The sequence below is a fragment of the Aethalodelphis obliquidens genome, unplaced genomic scaffold, assembly GCF_003676395.1.
Source record: "Aethalodelphis obliquidens isolate GAN/ISIS:26980383/991018 unplaced genomic scaffold, ASM367639v1 scaffold50, whole genome shotgun sequence".
NCBI classification, from domain to species: Eukaryota; Metazoa; Chordata; class Mammalia; order Artiodactyla; family Delphinidae; genus Aethalodelphis; species Aethalodelphis obliquidens.
In genome coordinates this window covers 9627062-9649694 of record NW_020837994.1, presented here as the reverse complement: position 1 = coordinate 9649694, position 22633 = coordinate 9627062, and the positions used below count along the sequence as shown (strand labels likewise).

Below are 22633 nucleotides of genomic sequence, written 5' to 3'. Positions count from 1 at the left end.
GTAGTTCCGGCAACAGCCTCGGTGTCCCCGCCAGCCCATGAGGAGACTACAATTCCCAGAATGCACCGCACCTGAGCATGGCTATTGGGGCCTTTTGGACAGAGGGATGATGTCATTGCAAAAACCCCACTGCATTCATTGTGCTAAGGTCTATCCACCCCCCTGCTGCTGCTAGGCTTGCGATTGCCGCTCGCTCCAGCTGAGCTAAGAGTAGCAGCAGCACCAGGGCAGGGACTGACTCCAGCCCTTGGACTTAGGACATCGCAACACCTTCCCTTGCGTGCGTGACTCATTCGCACATCCTTTCTGTTTATGCCTGGGGTGGGGAGAAAAATCCCAAACCAGGTGAGTTGAAGTGATTTATTCAAATGATTCTTACCAAGTTATTCCTCCCGCTTAGTTCTCAAGGCTTTCTTTTGGGAAGATGGGGGCGGGAGGACTGGGGAGGTGCTCGCAAACGCTGCTAAGCGAAAAGCTCTGTGCAATTTGGGTCACTGCAAAGAACAACTCCAGCAACCTTCCCCCGCTGGAGGACCTATGCCTGCCAGTTCCCTAGTCGCAACTCCCCTCAACCTTTTTGGAGTCTGGGAGAGGGGGCTGGGCTGCGGAGGACGTTGGGAAGTGCTCTTGGAAAATCAGAGGAAGGCAGAGGTTGGTGGACTGCAGTCCTGTCACACACGGCCCGAGTGCTGAGATTTGAGTGGGAAGGGGTGATGCGTGGGGAGAAATGGAGACAGTGATTTAATGTGGTCGCACTACTTTGGAACATTTCATGTCACTTGGGCGAGCACACACTATTCATTTTTAAGATGAGCGTGCTTCTGAGTAGGTTAAGTTTTGTGGGGCTTTATTTTATGTGTATGTGTGTCTACGTCGTTTGTCTCGCCTTTTCTGCTGATTTGAGGTGACAGTGTCCTTTAATGGTGCACTCCGTGCCTGTCAGAAACATTTCACGTGTCTGGTGAAGGTTCTCTTGGGCTTCTAGATGCAGCATTTTTGTTAAGTGTTTTTCTTCTCCCAACTGCAGGATTTCAGGATTGTTTGGAAGTGGAGCCGACAGATTTGTGCTTGTGTGAGTGTTTTAAATTACATTGCAATAGGCTCCTTGCCACTGACAATGGTACCATAATGAGCTGCCGTTTCCTGAGGCACAGTCACCAGTCACAAATAACGGTTTGGAGAAGGGATCATTAGGTACACTGTGGTTCATTTTAAAGCGTTAGGGAAAGGAAAAGTTAGAAGCGCCATTAACCTTCATTTGCCGTTACTGAAAGGTACGCATGGAAGAGTGATCCTGGAGGTGGAAACCGAGGAGGATAGTGGAGTTTTTTTTGCTTTTTGGTTTTGGTTTTTAAACAAACTGACACGTTTAACAAGACAGAGAGCATTTCGACCCGTATGATATTGGCTCTCTTCTTGTAAGAGTTAGTAGGATGATTAGTACAATAAATATGTTATTTTGAAATAAACAGCTGGCTGACTCCAGAACAGATGGGGCCAGTCTTAGCTGAGAGATCTACAACCTTGGAAATGAATGGACCTGGGGTCAACCACACCCCCTCTTGGAATGTCAAAAGGAGGAATGCCAGAGTGTTTTATGCTTAACTTCAAAATGCTAAACCTTTCATAGCCAAGGCAGGCATTGGGGGAAAGTCATTACTGTTTGTCTTCTGTTGCTGAACCAATTTTGTACATTTTTAATTCAGACCCTTAGGTCTCTAAAGTTGCAGCTGGGCGATGCTTCGTTAAATGCTGCTTGTTACTGGATGCAAAGGACAATTCATTGTATGGGCTTTGTGGTAGAGTGATTTATTGGGATGCAATGAGCAGCTTTGGGATTTGGGAAAAGATGGACTGCTTGGCTTTGCTTCTCTCTGTGTTTTTCTGTTGCTTACTGTCTGCTTTGCTGAGCATCCCTCCCGCTGTACCTTCCTTTCCCCACCCCTCTGTGTCTCTTGAAGTTCTTCCAGTTTCTTTCCCTGCCTCTCCATTTGCAATTCTCATTTTTCCTCTGTGTTTCAAAATCTCCCTCTTATCACCAGTAGATGACATCTCTTTCTCTGAGTCACTTTCCAGTCTCTGAATACCCTCTCATCCCTTCTCTTCTTCACCCAGAAACTCCAGGGTGAATGAGACTGTGCTAATAGTTATTCTACAGAGTCCTCATTGAAGAGGCTTTGCCTTTTCTTTTTCTTGCAGTTGGTGCTTGGCAGGATGAACAGCAACGAACCTGACCCCTTGGCCTGGTTTGTGGCTTCTGTGACAGACATAGTTTGGCCTCAGCAGCACGTGGACAGTTAACTGTTGCAGTTGAGCTCATGCCACTTTTCCTTTCCTTGGTACCTGTATTAAGAGCTGCCAATGCATTAGCAAGGTTTTTAAATGCTCTACACAAAATGTTCTCATAATTCCCAAAGAATAAGTAGACTTCGAATGGCTTCTGCCTCATTTAATACTTTTTTTTTCCTTTCCCTGCTTTAGTATGTGGTAGGAAGGCTGTCTTTTCCCCTCCCTTCCCTGTTGATTGCTGAGGAGCAGGTCCAGGTGGCCAAACTAGCCATTTGGTTTTTTTTTTTTTTTTTTTCTTAAGGTGCTTGGAGCAGCAACAGCTTTTCCTCCTGTTATTTCTTCTCCTTTGTGGATGAAAGAAGTTTGTTATTTTATAAACTTCCTATTAAGGAGAAGGATGTGGTAGTGGTTATGTTTGTGTAAGACAGTGCTGCTCTAGGCATGAAAAGTCTAACTGCTGCCCATCTGGAGGCAATTAGTGTGACAGGCAGATTCAGAAGCTGTCATCTTGGACCTCTCACTCATCATCTTTTCATCCCTTCTTCTAAGCTGTGCCCTCTCCTACCCAGGCTTTTTAGTGTTTTAGGGAGGAGAAATGAGCAGAATGGAAGGTTAGTTTTGGCCCTATCACTGCTATCCCTGTGACCTTGAAAAACTGTGCATTCCTTTCTTGCTTATTTTATTTTATTTAAACATTTATTTATTTATGGCTGCATTGGGTCTTCGTTGCTGCACGTGGGCTTTCTCTAGTTGTGGTGAGCGGGGGTTACTCTTTGTGGCGGTGCACATATTCTCATTGCAGTGGCTTCTCTTGTTGTGGAGCACGGGCTCTAGGCATGCAGGCTTCAGTAGTTGTGGCATGCAGGCTCTAGAGTGCAGGCTCAGTAGTTGTGGCGCATGGGCTTAGTTGCTCTGCGGTATGTGGGATCTTCCCGGACTAGGGTTTGAACCTGTGTCCCCTGCATTGGCAGGCGGATTCTCAACCACTGCTCCACCAGGGAAGTCCTCTCCATTAGTTTAAATCCTTTGCAAAGGGATAAGAATCCTTTCCCCTTGGTTTACCTCGCCTGATGTTATGGCCTCAGCCTGTCCTTCTGTCAGCAGATATGGTGAGCAGCTACTATATTCTAAGGACTGGATACCTCAGTGAAAAGAGACGCTTCCACTGCCATCATGGAGCTTATGTTCTAATAGGGGAGATAATCATTGGAGAAGTAATTGCAGGTGTGATGAATGCTCCTGCCAAAGGGGGATGTACTACTAGGTGGGATAGAAGTGCCTAATGTGGTGTGCTTCCCTTGTCTGGGAGAATCAGGGAAGGCTTTCTGTAGGAAGTGACATTTCAAGAAGACTTGGAGAGTGAGTGTAAGTAATTTAGGACGGCAATGGGTGGTGCTGAGAATGGGGACAAAGGGCAACTGCATGTTCAAAGTACAAAGGAAAGCGATAAATATGAGGATTTAAAAGGTTAGTATATGGGGGCCGAGCAAGGGAGAGAGACCAGAATGAAGACGAATGAGGCTGGAGAGGTGGACAGAGTCTAAAGAGTGGGCAGTTTTCTGAGCCACAGGTGAATTTGGTCTTTATCTTAAGTGAATGGCTTTACTTAGCTAGATGAATTACATATGCAGGTAGAATGATGTTAAAACCATCACGGTGCCTGTTAAGTGGGAAAGAGACTGGAAAGAATTAACCAAAGTGAACGTGAGATGAGGTAGCATGTCATTTTTGTAGTCTACGTATGGAATGGTGGTGGCTTGGATCTAGGGTGGTGGCAGGGGCTAGGACAGAAGGGAAGAGATTGGAGAGACACTAAGTTTGAAGATTATAAGTGATAAGACTGTAGACTGATTGGATGTGGGTATAGGGAAAAGAGAGAGTCGAGATGACTTGAGTTTTTCCTTGAGCCACTGGAGATGCCGCTTACAAGAGAAAGGTAACATTAGCTGGGGACCAGATTTTTGTTTGTTTTTTCAAGGAGGAGGGACTTTTGGTCATATTGAGTTTCAGGTTCCAGGAAGACATCTAAGATCTTTCACTCACTCTGTCTGTGTGTAGGATGCAGCATGGTGGAATGGAAGAGAGCTCTGGTGAGGCTTTCTAAGACTGAGTACTACTTATTTATTAGCTGTATGATTTTGGACACGTCATATTTTTTTGGTGAGCTTTAGTTTCCTCATCATAAGATATATTTATTCCACTAATTTATACTGATCACCAGGTATACGTGCACTGTGCTAGGAATACAGCATTGAATAAGATAGTATTTGCTTTGGAAAAATTGCTCAGGTGAGGGAGTGGAACATAAACATATAATCACACACAGAGAGGTTTGTAGGCAGTGCTAGGAGAGCACAGCCCCAAGGGGGACTTTCATGCTTCCTTGGTGGGGGAGGAGCAGTGTTCACAAAGTTGTTGGTGACCTTTGACCTGAGACATGGAGGCAAGAAAAAACTCACCAGTCTGGGTTCCCAGGCACCTAATAGAGTGCCTTGCACAAACTGGGGACTCTGTGAATGTTTGTAGACTGAATAAACTAATCTAAGTCATAAGGGCCCATTCAAAAGCAGGAAATATCAACATATCGGAAGATGGCAATGAGTAATGCAAATACAAAATGTAAAATGGTTTTAACAAATGCATTAAAATGAGGACACCCAAGCTTCTGAAATGTTTTTTGGTTGACTTAAAGGGAAATTTCAGAAATATTTCAGATCTGGTTTCTTTTTGGGCTGAACTTCATTTATTCTAGTTAGTTTCTCAAAGATAATTTTGATTGGATAGAATTCCCTAGATCAATGGGTTTCAGACTTTTGAATTTTATAGATAAGTAAAAATACAAAAAATAAGATAAAATTGGGTGAGTTGTTGCCAATGGTTATTTTTCTGTAGTAAAGATATTTAAAAAATATGTCCTCCTTCGCTTTATCTCATGAAATAAAGGACATTTTATATCAAAAGTTGTAGAAAGAGCATAATTTTAAAATTAAAAATATATTTAGCTTTGTGAAAAATTCTCTATTTTTTTCATTTTATTGCAGAATAGTAAAAAACAAGACAAACAAATACCAGAATGTTAAAATAATTTATGGAACCATTGCCCTATTTTCTTGGCTATGGTGGAAAGGTGGCCCATCTCCAAACATTTCCAAGTGTGGAAGAATTTTGTATGGACCACAGATTATTTATTTTCAGTTTATTCTTCACAGGAATTCAACCCTCGAAAGCTAGGTAGGACTCCTCAAGATTAGTTTAAGGTAGGGCTTTTTTTGCGGTACACGGGCCTCTCACTGTTGTGGCCTCTCCTGTTGCCGAGCAGAGGCTCCGGACGCGCAGGCTCAGCAGCCATGGCTCACGGGCCCAGCCACTCCGCGGCATGTGAGATCTTCCCAGACTGGGGCATGGATGCATGTCCCCTGCATTGGCAGGCGGACTCTCAACCACTGCGCCACCAGGGAAGCCCTAAGGTAGGGCTTCTTAACTTGTCCCTGGAAGATCCTCAGGGAGACCATGAACCCCAGAGATCATTTGTGTGTGTGTGTGTGTGTGTGTGTGTGTGTGTGTGTGTGTGAGTTCACATGTGCATTGTGCATTTTTCTATCACTACATGTGTGTCCTTGGGCAAGTGACTTAACCTCTTTGAACCTCTTTCTTTGCATGATTGTCGTGAGGTTTAAATGAGATAATACATTTTGAAATGTCTGGCACTGTGCCTGGAATAGCTGGTGCTCATTGAAGCTGTTTTTGACATTATTTATTATTTTACATATTTTATTTATTGGCTGATGCTTTCTTGGTACCCACAGTGACACAATGAAGAAAAAGATAACTCAGTGTAACTAGACAACTTGATGCAATGGGAAGTACACAATATCGCCAAGGTAGAATTCTTGACAGAAATGTTTAACCTAAATCTAATCATGAGGAAATAATCAGGCAAGTCCAGATTGTGGGACATACTGCAAAACAGCTGGCCTGCGATCTTCGAAAATGTCAATGTCATGAAAGGGAAACAAAACAAAACAAAATGAATGGGGGACTAATCTAGATTAAAAGAGACTAAAGTGCTGTGACAACCAAATGCCACATGCAACCCTTGATTGGATCCTGGACTTAAAAAAAAAAGCTATAAAGGACATTGTGGGGACAGTTGGGGAAATTTGAATGGGAGCTGCATAGGAGATGACAGTGTAACAATGTTAGTTTTCTTGGATGTGATAATGATTCTGTCTGCTTAGCCTGCCACATAGTGGACATTGGTGTCCAGGTCAGTTGCCCGTTCCTGAATGTCATGTTTAGGAATGTCACAGCAAAGCTAGAAGACATCAAGGCCTGCTTCAGAAGATAGTGATTTTCTTGATAACAGCACATATTTAATTAGCCTATGGGCTGGAATACCATTTGTTGGCAGATATTGTAGGTGACCTTTTCTGTCCTTTCTAACCATGATTCTGTCACTCCCTAAGAGTGCAAACTTCTACAGCCAGCACTGTTTATTTCTAGAGGTAGTAATGCAGGTAGAACGCTAGCTGTTTCCAAAGTGAAGAGCGAAGATAAGCGGGGCTATAACTCAGGAGTAGAGCATTTGACTGCAAAGAGGAAAGGCCATGAAAGAGCACATAAATATATATCTTAAATTAGTTTTTTGATTCTAGACATAACGTAAGATTAAGCAAAATTCATTACAGAAATATACAACAAACTACTGTACAAAGGGAAAATTCCCTTGATTCCACCCCACCATAGTCAACTGTTGCGATTTTGATGTGTATGGCTGTCATTTTGTCCCATACATATGCTAATGATATTATTATGATACGTATTCTGCTTGCTCTTTTACTTAATATATTTTCAGGCATTTGCCCCATGTATTTGCATGTTCCTCTAACTTGCCCTTTTCAGTGGCTGTTGGACACTACTGCAGTGAGCATTTGAGCATGCATCCTTTTGTAATGAACTTGTGGGAATATTTCTGTAGGATTCATTTCTGGGGTAGAAATGCTGGGTCAAAGGGCACGGACAGTTTCCCTTTAATTGCCCCCTGATTTAAATTCTTATCGCAGGGACTTCCTTGGTGGTCCAGTGGGTAGGACTCCGAGATCCCAATGCAGGGGGCCCAGGTTCGATCCCTGGTCAGGGAACTAGATCCCGCATGCCGTAAGGAAGACTGGTGCAGCCAAAATAAATAAAATAAGTATTAAAAAAAATTCGTATCGCAGTCTTTGACACTGTCATTTGTCAAGTCCATTAGCCACTTGGGCTACCCTCTCTTACTAAGGGAAGGAATTTGTGATGGATGGACAGAAAGTGGGGAAAAATGGAATTAAGAGTTCCTGCTGGTTTTTGTGATGGCTGTAGTAAAGGTTGATATGTAAATAACATGGAAACCTCTGGAAGAGAGAAATAAAATATATTTCCCAGTCTGCAACACAGCAGGATGTTTAAAAAGTGATCTGAAATAGTAAAGCAGCGAAGAGTTTTCCCCCAGAAAATTCTGCAGAAAAATTTTATCTTTGAGTTAAGGTTAACTTCACTAAAATGCGGACACCATCAACCTTGAAGTGAAAATAACCTCTTCTGCTCACTTCCTCTCCATCTCCTTCACATAACCACACAAGAAAGGGGAATTTAAGCTCCACTGTTTTAATATCTGAAGCACATGGTAAAAAGGCCTGATTTTTCATCTTTCTGAATATCCATAGAAGCAATCCCAAGGCAGATTTTTGGCATTTTTTTTGTAGAAAAGGTCTGAGTTTAGGAGTGGCCATCAGTGACTCACTGTCCCAGCAGAGACCCTGGGATCGCTGAGCTGTGAATTATTTCCATTCTTTTAGCCAGTTATTTTTGTTCTTCTGTGGCTGGGTTGAGCAAACACAAATTTGAGTTGTGTGCTAGGTGGGTAATTTGTCTTTTCAAGCCTCAGTTTATTCATCTCCAAAATGGGGATTATTGTGAGGCTCAGATGAGATAATGTGTGTAATAGGGCTTTGGCAAATTTATGTGCACATAAATAATGTGCTTTTGTTAAGGTGTTGCTGTCTCTGGCTGGGCCAGCTCATATTAATCTTTCCTCTAATTCCAGTGGCATCTGTTACCCAAAAGACTTTCTTTAGGCATTCTGTCTCATAATGTCTTATTATTATGTCTTCATCCAATATTTGTGAGCATAAGCTAAATGCAAATTCTTCTGCTGGGTGTTCTGATAGGAAAACAAAGGTGGAACCATCCAGGAGCTTTCCTTCTCTGCTTTTATTCTAGGAGACTAATATCTTTTAATGAGAGTCTTCAATAATATATGCTTTACAAAGGTGTATTATGTATGCTGTCTTATTCTGTCAACCTGGGTGGTAGATTTTAGCTCCACTTTTCCATGTAAATGAGGAAACAGTTCTTAGTGACGGTAAGTAACTGGTTCTGTTCTGTTTTTTAAAGTTACCTAATTTAAAAAAAATTTGCAGTTGTAGGCCCCAGGTAGATTTTCTGGAACTGAAACCTTACTTCATCTCCAGCTGCTTCCTGTTTTTGCCTTGCCATCTGATCAAAAGTGTAAGCATTCTGAAGGCAGGACTGGCTGGCTGGTGGTGTTTACTTTGATTTGGTTTATTTTACCCATGGGCACAGGGGAGGAGCTTTTTGTAGATGTATTGAGTTAGTTGAAGCCATGATGGGAACAATCATAGCACCTACTGGGTGTCAAGTGGTTTACATGTTTGGTTTGATTTTTTTTCCCCAACTTATGTTGAAAATTTTCAAACATATAGAAAAATTGCAAAAGTATTACAGTGAACACTCTTACACCCTTCATCTAGATTTGTTTGCTTTACCATTCTATGCACACACACACGCACACATACTCACACACACACTTTTTTTTTCTAAACCATTTGAAAGTGAGTTGCAGACACCACAACACTTTACCTCTAAGCACGGGAGCATGTATGTCTAAAGAACAAGGACATTCTCCCCTGTAACCACAATATCATTATATTGAAACAATAATATTCTTCAGATTTCCCCAGTTGTTCCAATGTCATTTATAACGTTTTGGGGGGAGGGGGACCCAGGATCTAATAAGGATTACTTACACAATGTAGTCGTGTCTCTTTAGTTTCTCTTAATGTAGCAAAGTTTCCCTGCCTTTTTTGTCTTTCATAATATTGACATTTTGATCTCAGCTGCTTTGTAGACTGTAGATTGGATTTGTCTAATTGTTTTCTCATTCTTAGACTCAGATTAAACATTCGTGGTAAGAATTCCCTGGAGGCGATGCTGCATCCCTCCCCTTGCATCACATTAGGTGACACATTCTGTCAGTTTGTCATGTCACTGGTGATGTGAGGTTTGTATTTTGGATGAGGTGACATTGCCTGATATCTGCATTGTAAAGGAACCCTTTTCTCTTTGTAATTAATAAAATTGTGGGGTTATACTTTGAGATTGTTTGGATATCCTGTTTCTCAAAAACTTTCATTCAGTGGTTTAAACATCTATTGATAATCCTGGCCTAGGTTAATTAACATCTATTAAAGGATGATTTTCTAATTTGCTCTTCCATTCTGTATTTGTTTCCTGACATTTTTCTTTTTTTTTTCACACACACACACTGTATTTTATTTTTACAAGAGATAAATAAACTGACACCAAGCATTGTAAATGGATGACCACAACAAAAGCAACAATGATTGCAATTACCAAACATGAAACACACTCATACTATGTCATAATATTGACATTCAGTCTGGTAATCCTCCACCGTAACAGCTCCTTTACTTTGCAGTGAAAATTGATTTGTTTTTTTTGCCTCTGAGTCCTTGTGGGATTTTTTTTTTTTATTCAAACAGAAAGTCACAAAAATTATAATCATCCTCATCAGTTCACTCAGTCCCATGTAATTAATTTTTTTTTCATCTTGATCTTTTGTTAGAACTTTTATGAATTCATCAGTTTTCCATTAGAGTTCTGAAAATGCTTATTCATTCAGTTCAGCAGTATAGTCAGTTACCAGAAGCCTGTACTTGTCAGAGTCTGACATTTTTCTTTTAAATAAAATAAATAAATTTTATTTATTTTATTAAAAAAAATTTAGGCAGTGAATTTTTTCTGTATTTGTTTCCTGGCATTTTTCTGATAGATTAGCTTTCAGCTCCCCTCCTCTTTTATTTTTGTATTTTTATTTTATTTTTTAGTATCACTTGGATTCCTGGATTCTTTTCCCCCCAATGTGTTATAGTCCATTACCAATCTTCTGCCTCCCCTCCCCCAATATTTATGCTTTTTGATACAAAAATTGTCCCAAGTTTGGCCAGTGGGAGCCAGTCTTATCTCATTGAGCCCTAAAAGCAAACTGATAAAGTAGGTGGAATTTTGCCCACTTTATGAAGTGAGGAAATTAAGGCTCGGAAAATACAAGTAACTTTCTTAGAGGCATGTAGCTAGTAGCTAGTTAGCAGAGGAGGTTAGATGCAGACCCGGTTCCAACTAACTCTGAAGTGGTTCCTGCTATTGGTGCTGTCTCCTGACAGTCCAGGAGCAGAATGTTACCTGATAAAATCAAATTAAAAAGAAGGCACACCCTGGTGGCACAGTGGTTGAGAATCTGCCTGCTAATGCAGGGGACACGGGTTCGAGCCCTGGTCTGGGAGGATCCCACATGCTGCAGAGCAATAGGCCCGTGAGTCACAACTACTGAGCCTGTGCGTCTGGAGCCTGTGCTCTGCAACAAGAGAGGCCTTGATAGTGAGAGGCCCGTGCAATGCGATGAAGAGTGGCCCCCGCTTGCCACAACTAGAGAAAGCCCTCACACAGAAACGAAGACCCAACACAGCAAAAATAATAAATAAAAAGCACAAGCATTGTATCATTGTTGCTAATAGCAAATGATTGGAAACAACCTTAAGTGTGCATCAGTGGGAAACTGGTTAATTAAATGGGTATGTTCACAAAAGGGAAAGCTATTAAACTACAAACACAAATGAGGGTTTCTCTAAGTACTGATATGCGAAGATCTCCAAGCATATTTTAAGTGAAAGAAGGATGATCCAAAAAGAAGAAGAAAAGAAGAACGCTGGTGTAGAAGAGTGCATACTTTGTGAAAGAAGTGGGGATAAGAAAATACATTTTAGGGCTTCCCTGGTGGCGCACTGGTTGAGAGTCCGCCTGCCGATGCAGGGGACACGGGTTTGTGCCCCGGTCCGCGAAGATCCCACATGCTGCGGAGCGGCTGGGCACGTGAGCCATGGCCGCTGAGCCTGCGTGTCCGGAGCCTGTGTTCTGCAACGGGAGGGGCCACAGCAGTGAGAGGCCCGAGTACCAAAAAAAAAAAAAAAAAAGAGAATACATTTGAAATTGGAAGGATATAAGATAACAGAATGCTTACAGGCACAGGGCAGTAGGAGTGAGTGGGGTGTGTGTGTACATAGTGAGCTTTCTTAAGATTTACTATTTTATATAACGCTGCCTTTTAAATTTTTTAAAAAAATTATTTTATTTTTGGCTGCGTTGGGTCTTTGTTGCTGCACGCGGGCTTTCTTTAGTTGTGGTGAGCTGAGGCTACTCTTCATTGGGCTTTTCATTGCAGTGGCTTCTCTTGTTGCGGAGCACGGGCTCTAAGCGCACGGGCTTCAGTGGTTGTGGCTCGCAGGCTCTAGAGCGCAGGCTCAGTAGTTGTGGTGCACGGGCTTAGTTGCTCCGCCGCATGTGGGATCTTCCCAGACCGGGGCTGGAACCCCTGTCCCCTGCATTGACAAGTGGATTCTTAACCACTGCGCCACCAGGGAAGCCCTATCATGCTGACTTTTAAAATAGCTTTATTGAGATATAATTCACACATCACACAATTCACCCATTTAAACTGTACATACAACTCAGTAGTTTTTTAGTATATTCACAGAGTTGTGCAGTCATCACCAAAATCAATACTTAGAGCATAATGTTGTTGTGAAGATTAAACAGGGCCCTGCCTTTCAAGTCTCACCCTGGTGCCCTTCACCTAATAGGCCTCGACGTCATTTGGGTATCCTGGGTGGGTAAGGCAGCAGTAGCCCTTAGCGGTTGTTTGGGAGCCAAATTAAAATTGACACATAGCATATGGGGAAAGTATTGTTCTGAATTCAAAATTGGAACGTATGGTCTGACAAAGAATTTTTACCCTTATTTATAAATTAATTGCAAGGTCTTATAAAATATATGTATATCATCACATTTAGTCATCCATTTAACAGATCATCTCAGTATAGAGTTAAATTTACATGAAGTCATGATTGTCCTAGGAAAGTTAGGAGTTATGGTCCCTTGGGGTCACATTTGGGCCAATATTAGCATTCAGGCAACTCTGTCTTACCTTCTCTTTTTCTTCCCTTCCCTCTCCTCCACCACACAACTGAGTTTCTGATTTTGTCTCAGAGAGCCATTTAAATTAGCCATGGCAAATGTTAATTGTTTTGGCAGACAAAAAGAAACTCGAATAAGCTTTTCCTTCTAACATTTAAGAACGCTACTTTCTAAGAGCTAGCTTTGGAAGGAATGTTTCTGGTCTGGAAAATTTGGATAGCAACCTCAAAAGGAATTAATGTCCAAGAAGATCTGGGAGTGGGGTGGGGACACTCAATTTCCTTTGAGACAGATCGAAATAAATACTTCTGTCTGAAATAGTAATAAAGATCTATTTATTTCTTTCATCGTTTTGTTAAAATGTTCAAAACATGAATGATCAAATCCAAAATAGATTTAGCCCAGGCACCAAAAAAACCCTCAAGTCATCCTGATTAAAAAAACGTTTAAGAGGGACTTCCCTGGTGGCACAGTGGTTAAGAATCCGCCTGCCAATGCAGGGGACACGGGTTCGAGCCCTGGTTTGGGAAGACCCCACATGCTACAGAGCAACAAAGCCCGTGCGCCACAACTACTGAGCCTGCGCTCTAGAGCCTGCGAGCCACAACTACTGAGCCTGCGTGCCACAGCTACTGAAGCCCACGTACCTAGAGCTCGTGCTCCGCAACAAGAGAAGCCACTGCAATGAGAAGCCCACGCACTGCAACGAAGAGTAACCCCCACTGTCCGCAACTAGAGAAAACCCACGCGCAGCAACGAAGACCCAACACAGTCAAAAATAAATAAATAAATAAATTTATTTAAAAAAAAAGAAAATTAAAAACAAACACAAAAAACGTTTATGAGATCTTAGGCTGCTTTGCTGAGTGAGATGATTCTTAGTACAACATTTAAGTCTGTCCCTTTGATGTGACAAAGTTTCCAGCTCCCAGAACTGCAACTGTATAGCTCAAGATTCCATGTTTAGTGATACCAATCTGGATTCATTGTAACTGCTGTATAGTTTCTTTCTGTTTTGACTATGACCTGTCATAATTGTTTGGTTTCAGAATTCTGTACGTTCTTTGCTTTTAAAGTCATCTTGGCCAGGAAGCTAAATGGCATGTTTGTATGTGCAATAAGTTACTTTTATTATATAATTTTATAATAGTAATATTGGCAAACATTTTTTGAGTTTATGGTGTGCCAAGTGCTGTGCTAACTGCTTTACATAAATTATAGTATTTAATTGTGGCAAAAACCACATAAAGAAACTGAAGAGCTTAAGCAACATGTCTAAGATCACATGACTAAGAAGAAGCAGATCCAAGACCAGAAATCAAGACTGTCTTACTGCAAAGACTGTGCTTTTCTGCTGTGTAATTCTGCCATTTTGAAAATTTGTGTGTGGAAGATCATTACTTTTTTACTTCATCTTTGGAGCAGATTACTGTCTTATTTATTTGATAGGTATTTATTGAGTGCTCATCATGTGTCAGATACCTTGAGAACTATAGAGGTGACTGAGACCCACTCTTTGTCATTGAAAAATTCACACTTAAGTAGAGGAGATAAAACAGATATACCTCTATACACCCATGTTCATAGTAGCATTATTCACAATAACCAAAAAGTGGAAGCAAACCCAAGTGTCCATCGACAGATATGTGGATAAGCAAAATGTAGAATGTACATGCAGTGGAATATTGGATAATCATTCAATGTATTCAGCCTTGAATGTAGTTCAAAGCTGAATAGCCTCGAAAAGGAAGGAAATTATGACACATGCTACAACATGGATGAACCTTGAGGACATTACGCTATGTGATATAAACCAGACACAAGTGGACAAATATTGTATGATTCTACTTATAGGAAGTACCTAGAGTCATTAAACTCCTAGAGACAGAAAGTAGAATGGTGGTTGCCAGGGTATGGGAGGAGGAAGCAATAGGGGAGTCATTGTTTAATGGGTATAGAGTTTTGGTTTTGTAAAATGAAAAAGTTCTGGAGATTGGCTGCACAACAATGTGAATATACTTAACAGTACTGAACTGTACACTTAAAAATGGTTAAGATGGTAAATTTTACATTATATGTATTTTGCCACAATTTAAAAAACAAAACAGATACACCCCTCTACTCTAGGGTGGAAAGTAATTAGTGAGACAGGAAGGACGGAAGACATCATAGGAACGAGAGAGGGCTTTCTAGACAGGGCATATATAGCTGGGTAATGGAAGATAGGTAACAATTGTGTGGCAATGAGGAAGGTAGGAAGGGCAACCCAGGTGAAAGGAACAGTGAACAACATTACAGAGGCTACTTGGCTTTAAAATCCAATTTCAGCAAGAAACAAACTCCAAGTACATGGCTCTATAATTATGGGTGTCCCAGCCACCTTCCACATGGGCAGAGATTTAAGTATATAGTCTAAGCCAGGATCATGAAGTCGTGGTATGCTAGACAGGGACTCATTCATGATTCATTCAGTAAACATTTGTTTAGCACATAGTGTTGATGCTATGCGAGGCACTTTATGTATGTTGGCAGATTTAATACCCCCAACAACCCTGGAGTTATTAATAGCCCCAATTAACAGATGCAGCCACTGTGACTCAGAGAGATGTAGCAATTTATCAAAAATCACATGACTGATAGGTAGCAGAAGATGTCACCGGGGAGCCCATGCTGTGTCCACCAAGCTACACGGCCTCCCCTTGGAGGTGAGTGTGAAGTGATGTCTGCCTTTGAACTCACAGCCAAAATGGCATGGGACTGCCACCACTTGTCATCTTCTTGCTGCCTTTGAGGCTACCTTGGCTGAGTCATCTTACAGCTCTGAGCCTCAGCTTCCTTATCTGTGAAATGAAGCCCTTGTATTAGACTAGATTATTTCTAAGGTTTCTCCCAGATCTAAAAACCCTATTTGTTTATTCATCCATCTATCCATCCATCGAGCCAATGTTAATTCAGTATCTGTTACACACCAGGTACTGTGTTGGTAGGTTCTGGTAATTGAGATTTGGCAGAACACTGTTCTTGCCTGAAAGGAGATTGTAGACTAGTGAAGGAGGCATAAAATAGATGACTATTGTGTAGTACAGTCAAAGCACTGGTAGTGGTATATACAGAAGACCTAGAGGAGGGGCATGGCCCTGTCTTGGATAGGTGGATGTCAAGAGGAAATGGTCCCAAAGACCAGGAAGGTAATGAAGAAGACCACAAGATTCTCATCATTCCTGTTGTCCCTATGTTCATAGGCACACTACATATTGATTAAATTCAGTAAAGCTTTGGTGAACTCAAAACTCTTTTATTTTAAGCCTTGTGGAAAGTTTAGTCGAATTTGCCAGTTGTTAAGTGCAGCTATGTGCCAAATATCCATAAGGTTTGGATTCTCTTTCAGACTGGAGAAAGATTATAAGGTTGCAGTTGTTTGTTTGTTTGTCTAAGGGAATTTAGTAAGCATGAAGTAGACTAATAAGAGGCCCAAGGGCCTGGAGTTATTTGAGATGTTCACAGCTAAAGTCGCAGATGCTTATATTTCAAAGAGGCAAGTGAAATGGCCAAGATATTGGATAATATACATGATCCTCTCAAGACTACTAAGGACTGGTGAATTACTAAGAATTAGAATGACCAAGTATTAGAATTCTAATACTAAGGAATTGAAGTGAGGATTGAGGGGGAAAAGAACTAATATTTATTGAGCAGCTCTTATATATCAGACACTGTGCTATGCCCTTTACATTAATAATTTTGTTTTATCCTCCCCACAATCCTGTAAGGTCAGTGTTGTATCCTTTACACATATTGAAGCTGGGGCTCAAAGAGGTTGTGACTTGCTTAAAGCCCCAGCTACCAAGAGACTGAGCAGTGGCTCAAGCCCAAGTTGTTCAAATCAAGGCCTTTGCTCCTTCCACTATCCCATGTTTCTTCAGGATCCTGCATTTTTCTGTTTCTGGGGGAACTGTACCAGGGTACAGGACCTCCCTCTCATCCTTGGAGCCTGGGAAATAGTGATATTCAGGAGAGGCCCACTCCTCAGTTTTCCCAACACCCCAAAGGGCAGCTCCCCCAATTTCCTATGTCTTCTTTCCGAGGTGGTGGATCACCAGCTGCCAGGGATAAATGGCTTTTACTAAAGCACTTTTTTTGTTTTTCCTTTTTCGTCTTTCCCAGGTAATATGTGTGTGTTTGATATCGGCAATTTGTCTCTCAGAAGCGGCTCATGAAAATCATCTGGGAGAATGCTTTTTTGTTTGTTTGTTTTTGGCGGTACGCGGGCCTCTCACTGTTGTGGCCTGTCCCGTTGCAGAGCACAAGCTCAGCGGCCATGGCTCATGGGCCTAGCCGCTCCACGGCATGTGGGATCTTCCCGGACCGGGACATGAACCCGTGTCCCCTGCATCGGCAGGCGGACTCTCAACCACTGCGCCACCAGGGAAGCCCGGAGAATGCTTTTTGAGGCCAGCTAAGTTTATGCATTTGATCCCCTCTCCCTCCCCAGCAAAGAGTAACTTCAGTTCATTTGCTCCAGATTCTATTTTTGGGGTCCTGAGAGACCTTGCTGCCTGATTCTCAGAGGCTTCCAACCATGAGTTTCTGCCAGGATTACATGAGGGTCTCAGCACTCCTAACCCCCTGCTTCAGGCTCCTTTCTCCTCTGTCAAGGCCTCCCTGTGGGCACAAGCTGTGGTGTCTTGTCAGGGAGTGTTTTCCCAGCTGGGTTTGCAGGCAGACCAGGCATTTATCCCAGGCCCTTTAACGCTCCCCCGCACCCCCCCGGGAAAGTTCCCACATATGACTGCATGAAACATAGAAAACTACTCTCCAAATGGGTTGATGAATTATGGCAGTGGGGAAAAGTCTTCTCCAGCTTTCTCAACCCTGGCATTCCATAGTTTGGGTGACAACGAAATGGACAGAGGATATGGGGTCAGGAAATTGGAGCTCAAGTCTTGGCTCAAACCACAAATCCTGAGGCTGTGAGCACTTGACCTGTCTGAGCCTGTGTTTTTAGCTGTAAATGGAGAACTGACGACAATCCCAGCTTCCTACTGTCATTGTGAGAGTCAGATTACTCAATGTATAGTGTAGAAGTGCTCTGTAACGAGCCCCTAGAAAGTATTATAGATGTCAGTGCTTGCTTTAAAACAAACTTGGGCTCATTGAGAGACATTTCTGGAAACTGAGCAGGATACATGCTCTGTCATCTCTGGCTCCCAGTTCAGGCAAAACTTTTCATTGCTCACGTAGGCATTCATGGCGTCACTCTTCTGTTTATTTTTGTAATCTTTTCATTTATAGTCTTATAAATGCTCCCTTAAGCTTTGGTGGTTCCTGAATATTTATTTTTGAAAATTCTGGTCAGGCTTGTGTACTCATACCCAGAGCTCTGTGCCCCAGAGTAATTATCTGACTTTCTGGAGTTACATGTGGATCCATTTCCCAATAAATCCTGGGACAGCAGGGCTGACTATGTATGGTAAGTGACGTTTATCTTGCTAGGATTCTAGATGGGTGAGAACTCATGAGGGTATACCTTAAGGTAGGGTTATTACAACTTCATACATGTTTCTGTTAATAAAATGAGAATGGAGAGAGTATCTTACTGTAAGTGGCTTATGAGTTCAGAGCTAGAAGCCCTTAGAAACTGAAAAGAATCTTTTGTGATTTGTCATCAGTTTGTTGGAATTATTACTCTGTTCTGAGAAATTTTCTAGGTGCTCCCTTGACACTTAGGGATTGTTGCTTACTTTTATCTTCTTGCCATTTCAAATGACTGCAGTTCATTTTTCTTGGCTGTGTTCTTCAGAATTCTTCGAGTTGTAAATGAAAGACACCCAACTCAAACTAGCTTGGGCAAAGAGCGAATTTATGGGAAGAATCCTGGCATGTTTCATGTAACCATATGAACGTTGGGTGCAGCTGGAACCAGGAAATATTAGAGCAGGTAATTACCTTAACAATCCCCCCAAATTTCAGTGCTTAACACAAATGAAGTTTATTTCTCATTCATACCACAGTTCAACATAGTTTTTTTCTGGTTAGGCTACCTTCTATGTTTCAGGGACCCAGGCTCCTGCCATCTTGTGGCTCCCATCTCTTTTAGGTATTCAGAGTTCTCTCCTTTTAACCTGAAGATGGAGAAGAAGATGGAAGGATCTCACGTGTGAGGTTTTCACGGGCCAGGTCTGGAAGTGGCTTATATTAGTTCTGTCCTCATTCCGTCAGTTATTACTCAGTACATGACCCCACCTAATGGTAAAGGAGGCTGAGAAATATGGCCTAAGAAGAAAAAGAAATGGGTTTTGTGAGCCTGTAGCTAGTTTGAGCCACACAGGCACTCAAATTATATCAAGACTCTGTCTCTTGCCTTTGTTTCTCTCCTACATGGCAGGGAGCATGGCCAGGGATTGCTCCTGAACACTAAATCTCACTGTTGCTAACATCAGAGACAAACTGACCTACACTCTCATTGGCTTCAAGTAAAAAAATCTCAGAGTAATAATGATTGGCTCACTTTGGATCATGTGACCACCCCTGGACCAATCAGTGGTAGGCAGAAGGACCGGGTTATTTAGCATAGACTGGCCATTGGGCTGCTTTTAGAGAAGGAGCAGTCATTCTGAAAGAAATAGCCACTCCACTTGCCAGCCACTAAAAAGTCCCAAGCTCTCTTTTTGTTTCTACTCTTGTGGAAAATTCAGTGCAACTTTACACTCATCTTTCCAACCCTTCTTACTGCAGCCACATCAAATAATTGTATTTCACTGAATCTATGACACTATTATTTTTGAACATGTAAGACTGTTCTATGTACCACTGAGAAAGAAAGAGAAGATTCCAAATAAACTATGACACAATGCCAAGATGCCATCCATTGTAAAATGTATCCTAATTTCTAAGCTGTCAAAATGTAAGAAAACATGTTTTTAGAATTGATGAAAGATGATATTTATTACTCCACAACCAAGCTCTATACTTTCATGCCCTAGTACCACTGGTCTTTTATTTCTTCGGTACATCCATTCATTCAAAAAATATGTATAGGCCAGGTAACAACGAATAAGACAGATTCAGTTTCTGCTCTCTTAGTACCTACTGCATCTCCTGCTTTTCATCCTGGTGTTATGAAGTACCTGCTGGGTGCTAGGCAGTCTATTGGGCACTGAGGACTCAAGAAAGAATATGGGGGACTTCTCTGGTGGTCCAGTGGTTAAGAATCCGCCTTCCAGTGCAGGGGACACGGGTTCGATCCCTGGTTGGGGAACTAAGAGCCCACATGCTCTAAGCCCGCACACTCTAGAGCCCATGCGCCACAATTAGAGAGAAGCCCGTGCACCGCAATGAAAGGTACCCCGTGCCGCAACTAAAACCTGATGCAGCCAAATAAATAAATAAATATTAAAACAAAAAGAATATGATGGGGTCCTTGTCCTCAAGGGACTTACAGCCTGGGGTAGTGGAAGCAGTGGAGTGTGGGGAGATGATCATACAAACAAACGAGTAAATAAAGGGTCACAGTTCCTGTTATTAACATCCTTACAGGGTCCAGTGGGCCCACAAAGTAGAGGAAATGGTCATTTTTGCTTTGAGGAGTGAGAATGGTTGTACCATGTTTACTAAGATGATTGTGCACTGTTAAAAGAATAAGCAGTAGTGTATTTTGAGTATTAATATGTAGTTTTCTCATATATACTTGATGATAATATCTGAGTAGTCCAACGTATCTTCCAACACCTATTTGAATCACCTCAAGCTTCCTATGAAACTTTACATTCAAAAGGCACGTGCGGGTCTCTTTTCTTTGTTCAAATGATAATGAATAGTCTGCGAAACCTTTTATAGAGACAGAGTGAGTAGATATCAGATTTATCTTATGGTGGAGGCAGTCAGTCTGCATTTCTGTACGTTAATTACCTAGACTCCTTCCAGTGGTTTTTTGAAAACCACGTGATGATTTTTTTTTTTTTTGGCCCTAGCGGTTCTGAATCACATGCTCCAGCAGGGAGAAGAGCCAGGAACAGGTGCTCAGGGCTGTGCTGGGTCCCGCAGCAGGGGTTACAGTGATGGAATTTGGAGGAAATGTGGGTGAGGCTATTTGGCCCTGGGATCATTGCGGGGGGCGGAGGGTCTTAGAGCTCTGATAGTATAATCCAAGTGTTGGATTCTTTTTTTTTTAAAAAGAAATTTATTTTATTTATTTATTTTGTCTGCATTGGGTCTTCATTGCTGTGCACAGGCTTTCTCTAGTTGTAGTGAGTGGGGGCTACTCTTTGTTGCAGTGCACGGGCTTCTCATTTTGGTGTCTTCTTCTGTTGCGGAGCACGGGCTCTAGGTGAGTGGGCTTCAGTAGTTGTGGTGCGCGGGCTCAGTAGTTGTGGCTCACGGGCTCTAGAGCGCAGGCTCAGTAGTTGTGGTGCATGGGCTTAGTTGCTCCGCGGCATGTGGGATCTTCCCGGACCAGGGATCGAACCATGTTCCCTGCATTGGCAGGTGGATGCTTAACCACTGCGCTACCAGGGAAGTCCCCAAGTGCTGGCTTCTTATCTTTAAAGCAAAGATGTCAACTGAGATTAAACCCTTTTTATTGGTTGAAAAACCCATGAAAACAACAAGACTGAGAAGGAATGGGATTTTTTTTTAATTTTTTTTTTTTTTTTGAAGCTTATGCAGAGCTCAGCAGAGGGTCAGTGTCTGTCTGTCTGTTCTGGCTATTGGAAAAAGCTTACCTAATGTGTCAGGAAGAGAATCCAAAGAAACTATTCTTCTCTCCTCAGGTTTCTGAAAAGCCTGGAATTAAGGATTGAGATATACAGGTTGTTGTTGTTTTAACCTTCCGGGCCAGTATATTTGGAGCATGGTGCCTGGGGGTGGGAATGGGAATGAGGTGTATGAATCCACCTCGTCATTGGGTGTGGGCGCCTTCAGACTTCTCTGGTCATCTGGGAGAAGAGAGAGCTCCAAGTAGCTTCTTTAGCAGAGAATGTAGAGGGCAGAATCCCCAGATCAACTTTGTTTTCCTAAGGGACAGTCTGACAAGGGAAGTTGGGTTTGTGTGTGTTGCACGTGGACTGGAGATGCTCAACTGAGGGATTGTAGACAAGCACAGCCAGGTCCATTCAGGACTCCTTGGTAGCATCCAGAAAGAGGAAGAGTGAAGGTAAGGAAGAAAAAAAAAAAAAAAGAAAAACCAGAAACCCCCTCTTTGAAACCAGCAAAAGGTATATGCCCAGGAGTGATTTATGGGTGTAGAGAGAAGGAACAATAAAAGAATAACTGCTAGCTGTTTATTTTGGAAAAGTATGTGTAGTGAGAGTGGAGGTAGGCCTTATTGTCTCATTACCTTGCTCCAACTTCCATTAGTGATAATAGGATCATATATTCTAGACTCTCCTTGGCTGGCTGCCCTGACATAAATGTTTGAATTCCTTGTTTTGGTATTGTGTATTCTTTTTTTTTTTTAATTTATTAATTTATTATTTATTTATTTTTGGCTGCGCCGGGTCTTAGTTGCAGCATGCAGAATCTTTGTTGCGGCATGCAGACTTCTTAGTTGTGGCATGCAAACTCTTAGTTGCGGCATGCGGGATCTAGTTCCCCGACCAGAGATCGAACCCCGGCCCCCTGCAGTGGGAGCATGGAGTCTTACCCACTGGACCACCAAGGAAGTCCTGGTATTGTGTATTCTTAACAAGAGAGGAAAAGAGAAACAGAATGTTGGGAGCTAAATTATCCTATATGCCTTATTTTGGATGGGATTTATTCTCTTGGGCCCATGGCTATTAAGATTATCTGTTTAGGGGCTTCCCTGGTGGCGCAGTGGTTGAGAGTCCGCCTGCCGATGCAGGGGACACCGGTTCGTGCCCCGGTCCAAGAAGATCCCACGTGCCGCAGAGCGGCTAGGTCCGTGAGGCATGGCCGCTGAGCCTGCGTATCCGTCCGGAGCCTGTGCTCCACAACGGGAGAGGCCACAACAGTGAGAGGCCTGTGTACTGCAAAAAAAAAAAAAAAAAAAAAAAAAAAA

At 42.2% G+C, this 22633-nt stretch overlaps 1 protein-coding gene across 1 annotated transcript in view; it reads left to right on the top strand.

Moving 5' to 3' along the window:
• The first annotated feature begins 167 nt into the window (after positions 1 to 167).
• The window catches only part of RAB30 (RAB30, member RAS oncogene family), an 80695-nt gene continuing 58229 nt past the window's right edge, over positions 168 to 22633 (top strand). Inside the window, exon 1 of the mRNA XM_027083529.1 lies at positions 168 to 345. The gene's annotated coding sequence lies outside the window, so the exon portion shown is untranslated. The remainder of the gene's footprint in view (positions 346 to 22633) is intronic.